Below are 12,631 nucleotides of genomic sequence, written 5' to 3'. Positions count from 1 at the left end.
GAGGTAGAATCAATATTTCGGACAGAGACCTCTGTCCGAACTAGGAAGGTGACAGAGGAAACTTGTTAAGCTGCAGGGAGGGTGGAGAGTTGGGAAAGCTCCGAAAGGAAGAAGCTGGGGTGACTGTGCAGTAAGCTGTAAACAAGATTATTGAATCACACTGGATCAATTGTGAGCATGTGACAAGTGTGCATGTGGACGATTGATCGCATAGTGAATAGTTTGGGCCTCCTACGTGCTCTCTCTTCCTGTGCAGGTTTTCGAGTGTGTTTGTTGTCTCCACGAGCCCAGTTCATCGCTCTCAAACTGGAAGTTGTCCAGCATGTACCGTATCTAACATGAATCAGTAAAAACACTTAATCCTGCTGATCCATTGTTATTCTTGCTCAGCACGTACGAACAATTACTTGGTCAATGAGTGAATGGGCCAGTTAGAGAATGACAACACAGACAAAAATAATGAGGGATTGGAAAATGCATAGCAAGGAGAACTGTCCAGCAGAGCAGGTAGTGCATGTTCCCACTCCCAGAGAGAAAGGGAAAGGATGAAAAAGAACAAATGGAGCTAATATTGCAGATGGATGAGGAATTAAGTTACCCAAAGATTCAGTATTAAGTCCAGAAGGCTGCAATGCGCACAGTCAGAGGATAAGATAATGTTCCTCAACCTTACTTTGGGCTTCACTGAAAGTACAGGAAGGTCACAACTCAAGGGGGTCAGAGTGTGTAGGGTATAGAGAATTAAAGTGGTGGGCAACAGGACATTTAGGATGGCCCCTGCGGTAGCAAAGTATTCCACAAAGTGAGGAAGTATTCCCAATTTGAGGGAGATAACGATGCTTTCTTTCAGATGAGATGTTAAACTGAGTTTCTGTAGATACACAAGATCCTGTGCCACTGCTGGAGATTTGGTTGGTAATTTCATTGTACTTTCTGGAATGAGCTATGTGTAAATTGGCTGCCATGATGCAGCAGTGACCATATTTTACTGAAGTAACACAATCACTGTGAAATTTGTGGAACATTGTGAAAGATAATCTTCACATACAATGAGCCAGAATTTTATTTTTGTGGAATTTTATAAAGGTTGAGATCTTCAACTGCAGGGTTCACAGTGTGGTGTTTCCAGGTTTTCCCATGTAACACTATACTGGAACTGACATAATTGGTTTCAATAGTGTTCCCAACAGATGTGTTAGAAATTCTTGCAGCAAAATGACATTTCTGCTCACAGGTGTACTACCTGCTGCCACCTCTTAATAGACAATAGACAATAGACAATAGACAATAGGTGCAGAAGTAGACCATTCAGCCCTTCGAGCCTGCACCGCCATTTTGAGATCATGGCTGATCAATTCCTATCAATACCTGGTTCCTGCCTTGTCCCCATATCCTTTGATTCCCCTATCCATAAGATACCTATCTAGCTCCTTCTTGAAAGCATCCAGAGAATTGGCCTCCACTACCTTCCGAGGCAGTGCATTCCAGACCCCCACAACTCTCTGGGAGAAGAAGTTTTTCCTTAACTCTGTCCTAAATGACCTACCCCTTATTCTCAAACCATGCCCTCTGGTACTGGACTCTCCCAGCATCTGGAACATATTTCCTGCCTCTATCTTGTCCAATCCCTTAATAATCTTATATGTTTCAATCAGATCCCCTCTCAATCTCCTTAATTCCAGCGTGTACAAGCCCAGTCTCTCTAACCTCTCTGCGTAAGACAGTCCAGACATCCCAGGAATTAACCTCGTGAATCTACGCTGCACTTCCTCTACAGCCAGGATGTCCTTCCTTAACCCTGGAGACCAAAACTGTACAATACTCCAGGTGTGGTCTCACCAGGGCTCTGTACAAATGCAAGAGGATTTCCTTGCTCTTGTACTCAATTCCCTTTGTAATAAAGGCCAACATTCCATTAGCCTTCTTCACTGCCTGCTGCACTTGCTCATTCACCTTCAGTGACTGATGAACAAGGACTCCGAGATCTCTTTGTATTACTCCCTTACCCAACTCTATACCGTTCAGATAATAATCTGCCTTCCTGTTCTTACTCCCAAAGTGGATAACCTCACACTTATTCACATTAAACACCATCTGCCAAGTATCTGCCCACTCACCCAGCCTATCCAAGTCACCCTGAATTCTCCTAACATCCTCATCACATGTCACACTGCCACCCAGCTTAGTATCATCAGTAAATTTGCTGATGTTATTTTCTATGCCTTCATCCAAATCGTTAACGTAAATGGTAAACAGCTGTGGTCCCAATACCGAGCCCTGTGGCACCCCACTAGTCACCATCTGCCGTTCCGAGAAACACCCATTCACCGCTACCCTTTGCTTTCTATCTGCCAACCAGTTTTATATCCATGTCAATGCCTTCTCCCCGATGCCCTGAGCTTTGATTTTACCCACCAATCTTCTATGTGGGACCTTATCAAATGCCTTCTGAAAATGGGGGGCTGTTACCTCATAGGCCCAGAGGGCTGGATTTAAACCTGACATCAGATGTGTGGTTAAAGTTAACACATTTCATGACAAATGCCGATATATTCAACCTGATTCTGATTTCTGATTCTAATTCAGGAGCTTACACACTTTACCTGTGACCTTGTGGATTTTCTCTGGATGGTCCTGTCTTGTACCACTTCCCTCCACCGCACCCCGACCTATGTAGATAGATGGATTATTTGGCGACTGCGGGTGAGTGGTAGAACCTCAGAGCCACAGAGATTCTACAGATGCTGGAAATCTTGAGCAGCGCAAACAGAAAGCTGGATGAAATCAGCAGGTCAGGCAGCATCTATGGAGAAAGAGGAACAGTTGGCATTCTGGGCTGAGTCCTTATTTCCCTCCAGAGATGCCACCTGACCTGCAGAGTTCTTCCAGCAATTTGTGTTATGGTCCAGTCTGCATTCCAGGTCTTGATCCGGTCTCCGGGTCTTGTAGCCGACCCTCCTTTTGCCCTTGAGCCCAATTAGTCACACCTGTGGATCATCGTGGCTTGTTGGGGCTCAAGGAGGCACACCTGATGCCCATCAGCTGGCTCTGGGGGCTCTGGGACTGAGTGGAGTTGGGGTGTTGTTGTCGTCGTCGTCGTCGTCCTGCTTACCTTGTTCTTCCGGTTGCCCTGGCTTAGAGTTCCCCTCGTTAAAGACGAGTTCTTTGAGTAAGTCTGGCAGTCACCCTGGACCTAGTTCCCTTCCCATCCCTTGCCTCCGTCGGGCAAGCCTGGCCAGACTGCCGTTGCCCGGTGGGGGACTCTGCCCCTTTCCATCCCTCGCTGCCGATGGGTTGTGCCCCGCAACCTACCCAGGTGCCCTGCGACCTGCTCAGGCCCCCGTGTTCCTGCCTGGGAGGTCTGGGCCCTTCCTAGGAGTTATGTGGCCTGCCCAGTAAACTCCTAGACCCTGCCTGAACTCCGGGATCCTGCCTTGCCTGAACTCCGGGATCCTCCTTGCCTGAACTCCGGGATCCTCCTTGCCTGAACTCCAGGATCCCTGCCTTGCCTGAACTCCGGGATCCTGCCTTGCCTGAACTCCGGGATCCCTGCCTTGCCTGAACTCCGGGATCCTGCCTTGCCTGAACTCCGGGATCCCTGCCTTGCCTGAACTCCGGGATCCTCCTTGCCTGAACTCCGGGATCCTGCCTTGCCTGAACTCCGGGATCCTGCCTTGCCTGAACTCCGGGATCCTTGCCTTGCCTGAACTCCGGGATCCCTGCCTTGCCTGAACTCCGGGATCCTGCCTTGCCTGAACTCCGGGATCCCTGCCTTGCCTGAACTCTAAGACTCTCCCGGAACCCCAGAATCACCTTGAACATCACGTCCCTCTCGCACACCACGGTCACCACATCTTGTCTATTGTTTAGTTGTTTCCGTCCTGCCCCTAGTACTTCAGTGCCTGCGTCCTGCACTTGGGTCCAGCCTCCTGTCTCCTTATGACACTTTGTGTGTGTTGCTGAGTGGCTGAATCTGCAGAGAGTTGATGAGAACAAAAATTAGGTTTAATGTAGGATTTGTGTAAATGACATTTCATTGTTAGCTTGGACTCAGGAGGCCAAAAGGCTTATTTCATGTTGTATAACTCAATGACCCTAAGAGCTAGGGTCATCATAGAAGCTTTCACTCATCCATATGGAGATACATGAATGGATGGTGCAATGAGGACATGGAATGGGAAGTGTCCTCACCCTCAGGATGGAAATTGAACTATCCACACACAACTATGAACAGTAACTGTAAGATGTGTCATGATTACTTCACACAACTTTACTTGCCCCATCATTGATATATTCCCACAACCAATGGACTCACTTTCAAAGACTCTTCATCTTGTGTTCTTTATACGTATTGTTAATTATTTATTATTATTTCTTCTTTTTCTATTTGCATAGTTGCCTCCTTCATTCTGGTTGAACACTCTAGTGAGGCTGTATGTCATTGATTTTCTTATGGATATTATTCTATAGATTTGAGTATGTCCTCAAGAAAATGGATCTCATGGTTGCATATGGTGAGATATATGTACATTGACAATAAATTTATTTTGAACTTTGAACTGTGAGATTAGTGGCAGCAGCAGCGACCTGTCTATGTCAGACTATAAAGCTGAGAGTGATTGTGATGTTGAACTCAATTGCAAAGCAGTCCAGATGCATCAGTGATATTGTACTTAAGAGATCTCTGTGAGGACAAAGAATGGAGTTTGAGTGATAGCCCTTCAAACAGGGCATAAATAAGAATTGTTGTTTCTCTGATCACTAAGGTTGAAAATCTCATTGCAGGCGAATTTTGAATGTTGAGCTATCCTTCATATCACATAGGGAGTGCTCTGCCAGAGGAAAGTTGTATGGAAGCTACTCTCTCCAAAAGGGACACAAATGAATGGAAGGCACAATTAAATAAGGGCTATATTGCTGTACTCCAGGTTGGTGTTTTTCAACATTTTCCTTGGATTTGTGAAAAGAACCATACAGGCCAATTTCTTTTTATTTCAAGAATAAAATTCTTTCATTTTATTTTAAGAATCATAGGTGTAAATTAAATTTCATTGCCCATTTTGTGGGTTGAAAAGGAGTGCACCAACAAACAATTTGCTTGTGCAGAGGACTGTGCCTGATTTGCAAGAGCAGTTAAGTTTTCTGAGTCCACTCTAGCAGTGTGCTGAAGTGAACTGTCATCCCTTCAGATTCACTTTCCAAAGTATGTTTCCGCAATTGATTGAATCACAAGCTCAACCTTGTAGTTCCAGGTCCCCAGTTTGCTGAACCACAAGCGTTAGGATCAAATCGATCCAAAGTCTTAGAAAACTGTTAACCTATTGCAAATCCTCAGGAGAAGAGGTGCCTCCACAAAACAACTTGAAAGACCTCACAAGGCAAACAGAGTGCCTGAAATATTCTGAGGAGAACCAAGAATGAATTTGTCTCAGTGTCTGAGTTTCTTCATTTCCAGCTATTTTCCCAATGTTATGACAGCCAGTGTCTTAACTCCTTTAATGTAAGTGTGAAACAGTTGTTCTTTTCTAAAATATTACTTTTTATGCGCAAGAAGGTTGAAGTTAAATATCTTTCTTAAAATAACTCATAATGTCCAACTAATGACAATGCTACTGTACTACAAGGATCCAACATCCCATTCAGTAGCTCCTAGAAACCAGGAAAAAGAAACCATGAGAACAAGGCTTTATGATAAAGGCAAAATGATGTCCTGGTTAACTCTGTTGAGTGGGGCATGGTTACATAACACCAATTACAAACGTAGAGTCAACTCTTATCAATTGTAGATGCATGGATTCTAGATGTGATTGACTGAATAATCTATCATTCAACTGGTATTTCCACTAGCAGGTGTGTGACTAGTAAGTTCTCTTTTACATTCCTGTCTTCAACATGGCTTCCTACTCTTTTCTGCTGTTGGGATTACCTTATTCCAAATCTGTGTCAGCTGACCTCACATAATCTCTCAGAGACTGAATAAGACGCAGAGTAAACAGTCTGCAGAGTCCTTACAAAATGACACTGGTGAACACAACTCAGGATCCAAATACCTAGTAAAGGCAGGGTTATATCTACAGAAAATTGTAGAGACTGGTGGATACTTAAATTGCGCAGGTCATGTAAAATTATTCCTGTTATTCACAGTGGTACAGTTCCCATTGGTAAATGATAGGTTAGTTCTGTTTTAGCCAAGAGAACCAACTTCACAGCATGATGTTCCTGTGTAGTACATCAGACTTGTTATGCAGTTATACAGTGTAAGAATGGGACTTAAGTTTTAAGTGGTATTAGAGGTTTAGTTCACATAGGTCGGAAGGGCTTTGGAAGAAAGTGATTCTCAGGAGAGGGAAGGCGAAAAAGAATTCAGAATCAGGAATAAAAGATAGGAGGCAACAAGAGGAATCTGAAGGCAAATACCAGATATGTTAATCATATAGCAAGAGTGCAACTCAGAGGTGGAAAATTAAAATATTGTCTATTTTCAATCTAGCGAGTTAAATTTCAAGCCCTAGAAATACAATCTACGTACAATCTGCCACTATGTTTTCAGAAAATATATCACATTTACCTATGAAATTAAAAAGATAAATGTTCATTTAAAATTAATTTAAACAAATAAAGCAGATATTCAGACATTATAATCATGATCAGCTCTGCACTGCAGATGTTATTTTAATGTGTTAAATTTGACCTGGACTATATCCTGACCAGCAGGTTCACTAGTGCTGTTGGAGAGGGTTTAAACTAGTTTGGCAGGGGGTGGAAACCAGAGCACCAGGTTAGAAAGTGGAGAGATGGACGCGTAGGTGTGGTTAGGTAATGGGTTATTCCTATGCCGATCAATTAGCCACTCCCACATGGAGGAGTTCACATCACACAAGTGGCGTTATCAATAAAGTTCAGTTGGATATCCTGTCTGCTAGCATCCAGGCGTGTCCCTGCACTACCCCTCAATATCGAACACAACATGAGGTCAGAATCGGTTAATCAGCAACAAATTTGTGCTACAGACCAAGTCAGACCCCAACAAGAATGAATTTACAGTAAAACTGTTCGCATATATCTATGAAAAATATTCACTGCCTATGCTAATTGCTAGTTGTATGCACCGAGGTTGAGCTAAATTCCTGGCCAGGGTTGCCAGGCAACACCTTTCAGCTACACCCAAAAGTGGATACGTTGTAATAATCTGTGGGCCACTAGCCTGGGGAAGTGCACAGAGACACAGACACAGCACAGAAGTCAGTCAGACTCCCAGGAGAGAAAATAAGACGTTTATAGTCCAAATAAATAAAATAAGAAATAACCAAAACAAACAAGAAAATGGAGCAAGTACCTGCAGTACCTACAGCTACTTACTTAATAAAGCCCCCCCAGAACATCTGATTTCTCTCAACCAGGGGATGTTGAGAGATGGCTCAGAGGCCTGAGCGATCTCGGGTTGCAATCTCACTCTGGCTGCAGAAGAACATCAGGTAAGCACACTGATATACTGCATGGGTGACAAAACAAATGACATCATAGGTGGATTAGAACTGACAGATGCTCAGAAAAAAGGAGTACAAAACTGTGCAGGACAAATTCAAATGAAATTTCACAGGAAAACGAGATGCTATATATGAAAGGAATCAAGGTACAGTCCGAAAGACTACAGAAAGAGGAGAGGAGATGTGGCAAGTATCCATTCCACATCAAAGAGCTCTGTCCACTGTTACAAATCAGCAACAATGAATATATAATTGAGGCAGGGTTTTTTATAACAAATAAAACATTTATTAGACACAGTAAAAACCCACAAGTAAACAAATGACTAATGTAACCGGAAGTCAGCTGCGATACGGCAGCTCGAACAGTTCTTAAAGCAGTAATGCGAAAACTGTTCTTAAAGTAGTAATGCGAAGGTCCAAAGTTTTACACAGTCAGTTAAAAGGAGAGACTTCTTGAAAGGTGCTGAATTCTCTTTCGTTGCGTTACTGCTGATCCCAGCTGCAGTATGCTTTTCCCGGAGGATTTACGATCGAAGGAAGTAAACGGCTTAAAAGGCACTGACCTTTCTTTGGCGAAATTTGTATCCAACTCACTTGTCTTTTTTATTGGCAAAACAGGAATTATCACGGACACAAGTTACGACTTCCTTGTGCGAAGATTAAACAAAGGTCGAATCTGTTTCACCGTCAGCATTAACTTTCCAAATCCTTCAGTATGTCTGAACTCTGACTAATCTTCACTCTCCACTGACTTTACTGGCAGTAATATAGCGAAACTGCCGGCAATAACCTTTGAGACTTAAGGCGGAAAATAAAACTCCACTTTTATACGAAACTGCGTCATAATATCGGAATACGCAGCAGCATGGAATCAGTAGCGAATTCAGCCATGAACTGCCCACATCACAGGGTGGGGTTCTCCTTTTACACCCGGTTGAAAAACAAAATCACATGACCTCTCACTGGCGGGAAAATGACATCACTCCCCCATCACAAGACCATTATCTCATGTCCAGCATAACTTCAATTACCTCATGGTCACGTGACAGGTAAAAGACACCCACGGGTACGAACACCAGCAAAAGAGTGAAATGTCACCAATGCAACAGAGCTGGCTATTATAAAAGTTAGTGTCACGCAAAAACAGTTTGTTAGGAGGTTAAAGAAGAGCGTGATTCAGATGAAAAGAGAGCCTTCTTTGGGGCTCTAGACTCAAAGGGACAACTAGTGTTCCATGGTTCAGTCCCAAATGTGGCCCTGACGTTCAAAATGGACATGGGGCAGATGTCACAGCCATCCCTAAATGTCTGTTCACAAAACTGAAGAAGTAAACAGACATTATGCTAAACCCAACAAAGAAAGAGCTCATGGAGACAGGGAAACATAAGCTCAGTGTGAAAGGAATGTTTACTGCTTGCATCCGTAAAAATGAGAAACAGGTAAAAGAGGATGTCTTTGTTGTTCAGACCCTCTTCTCACCACTACTGGGATAACTTGCCTTTGAGAAGCTGAACCTCATGGCAAGGTTAGATTCACTAAATAATGTTCAGTGACAGGAAAAGTACCAGGAGTTATTCACAGGCCTGGGGGTACTGAAAGAAGAGTACCCTATCCAGCTGAGGCCAGGAGTGATGCCCTACTCTCTGTCCACAGGGAGGCGAATACCTGCCCCATCAACGAACAAAGTCAAAGCTGAACGTGAGAGAATAGAAGCACTTGACATCATAACTAGAGTGAATGGATCTATTGACTGGTGTGCAGGCATTGTTCCTATTCTCAAGCTGGAAGGCACAGTGAAGATCTGTGTTGATCTAACAAACTTGAATAATGCAGTGGGGTGGGAGAAGTTTATTCTGCCCTCTGTTGAGCACACAGTGGGTATGCTGGGTGGAGCAAAGTTCTTCACCAAACTAAAGGCAGATTCTGGCAGATCCGTTTAGCATCCCAGTCACAGAGGCTCACAATCTATATCACACCATATGGATGCTGTATCTTAAAGTAGCTCCCTTTTGGCACCTCATCAAACCCTGAACTCTTTCAGACGAGGATGAACCAAATTTTGGTGGGCCTGGTGGGAGTAGTCTGCTCCATGAATTATATACTCACCTCTAGTGAGGAACATGGCAAAAGAGTGGAACTGCCTTGGAGAAACTGAAAGAGGCTGAAATCACCCTCAGCAAAAAGAAATGCAAATTTACCAAGTTGAACGTGAAGTTCACAAGCCAGCAACTGTCCTCAAAGTGAGTGCAACCAGATTTAGACAAATTGGCAGGAGTTCGGAACAGGGAACAACCTATGAATGTGTCAGAGATCCGCAGTTTCTCTGGCATGGTAAACCAGCTGGGAAAATTCACTCTAGATTTGGCAGAGAAACCAAAGCTACTACAATACCTCCTCTCTCAGAGAAATGTTTGGATCTGAGACACACCACAGAAGAAGTCAATCACATCATTTAAAGTAGAGATTATCTCTCACCAACATTGGTGTTTTTTGATCCGTACAAAGCAAACAATGTCTCAGTATACACTTCTTCCTTTTGGCCTGGGGGAGTGCTTATGCAAACTGCAGTGGTGTAAGGAAATCGGTGGCATATGCTTCAAGAACACTGAGTCCTACTGAACAGCATTATGCCCAAATCGAAAAGGAGATGCCAGCTCTCATGTGGGCTTTTGAACACTTTAGCTGCTACTTGATAGACACTAAATTCCTACCTGAAACAGACCACAAGCCACTTGTCAGCCTTCTCTGGACACTTGGATGACTTACCTCCATATGTGCAAAGATTCAGAATGAAGATTATGCAATACTGTTATGACATTGAACATGTCCCCGGCAAATCTTCCACAACACCCAACACTCTGTCGAGGATGCCATGCGAAAGTGAGTGGATGTAAGCTGACTCTGCCTTGATGTGCCGAGTTGCAAAAGGACCATATCTGCAGCAAGGTCATGCAAGGTGAGCATGGATGGCCAGCTGTTCCAAGAAGAGCTCACAAACTCAGACCTTACTGGCTTGAAAGAGACACTCTTACCATTCTTGATGGTTTACCACTAAAGGGCTCCAGACTCGTCATTCCTGCCACTATCCACACCAAAACCATCAGTCAAATCTTCCAAGGTCATCAAGGAATTGAAAAATGTCACCTAAGGTCAAGACAATCCATGTGGTGGCCTGGTCTGACCACATAGCTGGAGATTATGTGAAGTAATGTGAAGCTTGCAGAAAACTTCCCAAAAACTATGCTGAATCTCTCTGTCCCACAGAGTTCCCAGACTTTCCATGACAAATTGCAGGCACAGACATCTGAGCTGAAAAGAGACAAATATCTCCTCACAAGCAACACACGCAAAATGCTGGAGGAGCTCAGCAGGCCAGGCTACATCTATGAAAAAAGTGTACAGTTGTTGTACTCTTTTCCATTGATGCTGCCTACCCTGCGGAGTTCCTCCAACGTTTTGTGTGTGTTGTTTGGGTTTCCAGCATCTGCAGATTTTCTCTTGCTTGTGGTAAGTTGGCAATTATTTTTAATATTTACATAAGGTGCTTGGGTAAGGTGCACTGAATCACTGAATTTCAGTGACTATAACTCTAATACAATTTTATAAACAAGAAGTGCATACCTATTTTTTTCTTTTTTTCAAGAAGGGGAAATGTTGTGGTAGTTAATGGATTACTCCTTTTGCAGGGTAACATAAATGGGAGAAATGTACATAATTCACAACCACTGCCATTGAGTTGGGGTTTCACTTTAAAAGGCTGGTCTAACGTGATGATGTTATTACAAAAATAGTTTTAGCACGATGTGGTGTGTAGGCTTTGGAGTTCAATAAAATGTGTTATGGGTTTTATTAAACATAAAATGCCTCACTTCGTTTTATTTGCAGAAATCTTTTACAGACCTTTGGACTATCGGAGTCTGAACACACCAAACAGTTGCTCTCCTTACACAGTCTCAGTGACGGTAAGCCTTCAGAGATAATGGACCACATGATGTCTCTCCTGGGAAATCACAATCTTCGTTTTATTGTTAAAGAATTCTTCACGCAGCAAATGTTCAAGCAAGTTCACATTGTCCTCGCTAATGCACCTGTGAAGGACTATAGGGAGCTTGCTAAAATGACACTCAGCCAGTCAGCAGTGCATAATTCTTCCACCTTTCTCTACACCAATAAGCCCAGTCAGCAAGGCCCAAATATAAGGATGCCCACAACTGCGAAACAAACAACGGCAGACTGGAGCATTTATCATGCATGCTTTGGTAGGAAGGTTAGGAAGTGCCAACTGCTTTGCAGCTTCGCCAGTACCAGCGCATCAGGACATCAGAGGTCTGTGAACACCATGGGTTCCAGCTGCCAGGATCATCTACGGACACCATTCAGAGTGACGTTTCCTGTGTGACTCAAGTGCTCAAGTAAGTGTACTGCCAGCGTTGCCTATTGTTGAGAAGGCAAAGAGCGACGAAACCTTGTTGGAGGTTGCCAGCGGCAGCAAGATCCAGACTTACAGGACATGATGGGTGACGCTCTGCTTCAGTGTGTGACGTTACCTGTCGGGCTTCATTCTGACTAAACCTCCGCTCGGTGCAGATTTCCTGTGTGCCCAAGGACTGTTAGTCAATCTTAACAACTGCTGGTTTCTGGATGTCAAAGACCCTGCTCCCCAGTAAATTCCCCACAATGACTCAGTCAAGTGTATGCACCACCTCGTGTGAGCTTACTCGACTGCTGGGTGAATTCCCAGACCTCACCAAGCCCACATCCTCCACTACAGTTGCAAAACATGGTGTCGAACACCACATTCCCACAACTGGCCCGCCAATCCATGCCCACGCACGTAGACTGGACCCAGATGAGCTGGCAACTGCAAAGGCTGAGTTTGCCAACATGGAAAGATGGTTGAATAGCCCCTCACCCCTCCATATGGTCCCCAAGTGCAATGGTGGTTGCCGCCTATGTGGTGATTACTAACGCCTTTACAAGGCCCTCAACCCCAATTGTTACCTGGTCCCACTCATTCAAGACTTTTCAGCACATTTAGCCAGAAAGTTAATTTTTTCCAAATTCATTCTGGTTAGGGGCTACCATTAGGTGCCTTGTGCTTGGAGAACATTCCCTAACCAGCTGCGATAATCCCATTTGGCCTT

This window comes from Hemitrygon akajei, chromosome 7 (assembly GCF_048418815.1).
Source record: "Hemitrygon akajei chromosome 7, sHemAka1.3, whole genome shotgun sequence".
Taxonomy (NCBI): domain Eukaryota; kingdom Metazoa; phylum Chordata; class Chondrichthyes; order Myliobatiformes; family Dasyatidae; genus Hemitrygon; species Hemitrygon akajei.
Note: the sequence above shows the minus strand (reverse complement) of the source record.